Genomic DNA, 5,080 nt, shown 5'->3' with positions numbered 1-5,080 from the left:
TATACGGTGGTATTCTCTATGCCTTCCTTCTTTTTTTGTTTGTTTCTGTAATTTTTAAAATTGGGTACAATTCACACAGTATAAAATTAACCATTTTAAACTAAGCAATTCAGTGACATTTAGTACATTCATAGTGTAGTGTAACCAACACTTCTATACAGTATAGATCCAAAACATTTTCACCACTTTAAAATAAACTAGTACATAAGCAGTTACTAACCACTTCCCTCTTCTTCCAGCCCCTGGAAATCACCAATCTCCCTTCTGTGGCTATTAATTTATCTGTTCTGGATATGTCATATAAATAAAGTCTCACAAAATGCAAACTTTTTTGCCTGGCTTATTTCACTTTTTGCCTAATGTTTACAAGGATAATACATGCTATAGTATGCAATAGCACTTAATCTCTTTTTATGGCTATGTAATATTCCATTTTATTTATATAACACAATTTATTTATCCATTGGTCTGATAATGGACGTTTGGGTTGTTTCCACCTTTTGGTTATGGTGAATAATGCTGCTATGAACATTTGTGTATAAGAATTTGTTTGAATGCCTGTTTTTCTTTATAGTATATATGTAGGAGTTGAATTGCTGAGCCATATGCCATCTATGTTTAATTTGTGAGGAACTACTATGGTATGCATGTTTGTGTCCCCCACAAAATTCATATGTTGAAACCTATCCACCAGGTATTAGAAAGTAGATTGATTGGGAGGTGGCTAGGTTATAAGGACTGAGCCCTGAAAAATAGAATTAGTGCTCTTATAAAGGAGGACTGAGAGCTCTCTTAGCTCTTCTGCCATGTGAGATTTGGCTCTCACCAGACACCGAATCTGCCAATGGTTTGATCTTGGACTTCTCAGCCTCATGAACTGTAAGAAATAAATGTTTGTTGTTTATAAGCCACCCAGTCTATGGTAGTTTTGTTATAGCAGCCCAAATGGACTAAGACAGGAACCTTGAATATATTTTCCATAGTGGTTCAATAATTTTACCATTAGCAATGTATAAAGGTACCAGTTTCTGCACAACCTCACAAACACTTGTTATTTTCCAATTTAAAATATTTTAATTAATTAATGTTTCCATCCTAATGTTTATGAAGTTGTATCTCAATGTAGTTTTTATTTGCCTTTCTTTAATGGATAATGGTGTTGGAAGATTGACTGACCTGAGAGGATGTCTCATTTCTATGCTATTTTAATGGAGATAGGAGTACGGAATTTAAGTGCAATTAAGAGGGACACAGTAAACACTTTAGGTTTTCCACCGCAAGTCCAGAAGAGATGCACATTATGTATATATAAGCCTTGAACTAAGGGAAAAACTAAATTGAAACAGGTCTATCCTAACAATGTATAAATCTAAGCCTCCAGTATTTAATAATTTAATTAATTAATTTAATTGCCTCCAAGAATAAAAGTCAACACCATTCAGAAAAAGATTAACTAGAACTTCTACAATGTATCCTCCATAATGTTCAACGTAAAATACACTGAGCATGCAAGAAAATAGAAGATGTAGCCCATATGTGAATAAGCAGGAAATAGAAACAGAACCTGATTATCCTAGTTGTTACAGTTAGTAGGCAGGTTCTGATCTGCCCTTAGTAGGGATAACCAGACATTTGAATTTGAAAATAGTTCCCAGGGAATTTTGGTTCACTGATATATTTAGTGATAGTTGCAACATCTAAAACTGCTAGCTTCTCACTTCATTATTCTAGGTTTCCATTTGGAACTCTACATGGTCTCTGATATACTCTCTAAGCAGTTTCTGAACTTCACCTTCAGGGTTCTGTTTACGATTTCTTTTTTGTCTGAGTGTCCACTTCAGTTCTCTTTTCTGAACCTACATTGAATGGTATGATCCCAGACTCTACTCGCCTGTTTACAGAGGTCAAAGTCTTCAAGAGGGCCTCTGTTTTGTCCATGGTATAAAAAGGAGCTCTTTCTTCCAAATCTTTCTAACTTCCCAGTGAACCTCAGACAACATTTAATAAAAGGTCAACAAATGATGCACCACAGAGATTTAGGACAAATTCATTGTTAAAAGAGAGGCCCCAAGAGAAACATGGCCAGAAGTTAAATCCTGTGACCAGAAAAATTTCTAGTGACTTTTGTGATCTCTTGAAATTTTGGTGGGGAAAGGGCAGAAGAAGATACCTGCTGACTTGATAAGCTGCTTAATTTCCTGCCATCATTCACTTATTCAGCATTTAATACACATGAAACATTGGTAAGCTACTATAGTGATAAAAAGTAAATAAGAAATAAACACTATTCTCCAGAAGCTTATGGTAAAGAACACAAGCACAAAAGATTCTATTTTTTAACCTCAATAATTTATCTAGTAGAGAGTGTTTGAGGCCATTTTAGTTCTCTCTTTTAGTTGTAAGGAACATAGTCACTCAGGCTTTTTCACTTATGTGACTATTTCAGACACCAAAAGATAGCAGTCACAGTGCAGCCAAACCCCATGGGAACTATAACTAACAAAAACTGATAAACCACCAGGAACTGAAGCAGAGAGAAATGGGGAGAGCAGGAGATGAGACTGGGGCAGAGACAGGTCACGTGGTGTGGTCTAGGCCACAGTGAGGATTATCTGTTATTCTGTATATGTTATACTTTATGTTTTATTTGGGGGATTTCTTGATCCCCAAACAAATTAGGTTATTTCCCTTTTGCGTCTAGTGTAAAATACAAAATCTAGTGTATAAGGCCTAGTGTAAGGTGGGCCCTACCTTTCCCCCACATCTCTGTGGATCGACTTTATATGCTTGTCTCTATGAATGGCAGCAAAGGAGAAAAGGGATTTCCTCTGTTGTTCAACAGGCACCTCTTGCTCTATTAATCTCAAGGAAGATCACAGAGATCCAGAGGAGCAGATGTATCTACAGGTGTTCATTAATCAACACTTTCTTATTGAGTCCTCTTATATAAAAGAAAAAGACAGTATAGTCACTCTCCTTGAAATATGATTGTTGTCACTAGGATTGGCAGTAAACTTCCCAGCAACTACACTGGGTCCAGCACAGAGTCATAGAAATGTTGTACATTTGGTTAACTTTTGATAGACCAATTAAAGGTAAAATATTAGAAAGTTAGTTCACCCAAAGCCAACCAACAAACTGGTGTCATCTTGTCCCACAAACAGCCCCAATTAAGTTGATCCTTTTATTTCCCTCCACTCCCTCAACCAAATAATTACCTTAAATTAGTCTATTTTGTATTCTTTTATCAAAGGCCAAAATTTCTTTCTCAAGAGTACTTTTTTCTTCCTCTTTTTCCAAGGTTAGCATTATCCAATTTTTTTTCTTATTTCTTTTTCCTCATTCTAAGGAAAATTAATATTTGTGTAGAGTTGCTACATTTTCTTCTGAATATATTTTCTTTTGAGTAAAGAGGTAAACTCTAAAATCAGGGATCCAGGTTTCCAGGGAGTCAGAGATTCTACAATAATATCAAGTAAATAAATTGCGACTTATACTATTTTCAGAAACAATAGGACACTTGTTTGGAGAGCAGTCAATTACCACAAAATGTACAATAAATTACATCTATCAATTATGCTATCCAACCCGTTAATAGATAGTCTATAATTAATAGATATTTTACTATTCTATCACTTTAACAGAGATTCCAGTATAAATAATCCCCAGTCTAGGTGCTGGCAATATGAAGAAGAACACACTGTTGCAGCAGATTTACTTTACATTCTGCACATGTGTTATTTATATAATATTAACAAGAAAACAATTATACTATATAAAATGCATCTGTAATTATTCCTTTAAGTGTAAATTCATTTACAACCCTGTTAATGAGCCAATTAGAGGCCAGTTATGTGTGAGATTGACTTTAACTAAAAAAGCCTCATGGATGGGAGAAATCTGTTGTAGAATGTGGTAATTAAAAGAGGATTAAATTAGAAGCTGGGTTCTCATATAAGTTTCAAGAAATGATTAATAATTGGACAAATGGATGGAAAGTGAGATGTCCTCCTACATGGGACAAAGATGAGAACCAATCATACTTTTTCCAGTGTCAAGGCCAATTTTCACCTTTGGTTAACTTATGCTATGAACTGAATTGTCCACCCAAAATTCATATGTTGAAGCCTTAACCTTCAATGTGATGCCATTTGGAGATGGGGCCTTTGGGAGGTAATTAGGTTTTGATGACATCATGAGAGTCTGGCCCATGATAGGATTAGTGGCTTTGTAAGAGAAACTAGGGAGTTTGGTTTTTTTTCCTCCATGTGAGGACCCAGTGAGAAGTGGCCTTCTGCAAACCAGGAAGAGAGCCTTTACCAAAACCTAACCTTGGCACTCTGATCTTAGACTTCAACCTCCAGAACAGTAAGGAAAAAAAAAAAGCCTGTCATTTAAGCCACTCAGTCTATGGTATTTTGTTATGGCACCCTGGGCTAATACAATTTAGGTACGTAATCATGACTTTTCCCACAGAGCAGGACCAGCGTGTTTTACAACCTACCCATACATTGTACAACATTAGGCAATTTATTCATTTGATTTTTTATTTTGAGTGAAAGATTCAGAACCCTGGAAAAATCATCTTGTCTAATGAATAACCCATACCATATCTAATGTGTTGCTTTGTTACCCGTCACATGCATACACATACACACACACATATTTCTTCATTTAGAATGTCTTCTGGAATATAACATTCTGGGTTCAGAATCATTCATGTCTTTCAGTTGCTTAAAAGATAAAATCAATCCCCATTTTATGTTCAAAACACTCCATAATTTCAACTCAAAATATTTTTCTAAATCCATCATCAATTACTCTCTTACAGAACTGCAACAAGAACATGAAACTTATCTTACATGTAACTATATATAATAGAGAAGATTAGTGATTTTGAGATGTCCTTGTAGTTTCCTGATGTTCCAACCTCACTCTCATTTGGGCTGAAGACATGTGACTAACTCTGGACAACGGGGTATGAGCAAAAATGGCATGTATAACTCTTAGAACAAAACAGTTAAGAACTGGTGTGAATTGAGTTTCAGTTCTGAATATCTGGAGCTTGGAAGTTGCTACT

This window comes from Balaenoptera acutorostrata, chromosome 16, assembly GCF_949987535.1.
Source record: "Balaenoptera acutorostrata chromosome 16, mBalAcu1.1, whole genome shotgun sequence".
Lineage (NCBI taxonomy): Eukaryota > Metazoa > Chordata > Mammalia > Artiodactyla > Balaenopteridae > Balaenoptera > Balaenoptera acutorostrata.
This window is presented reverse-complemented; position numbering follows the sequence as displayed.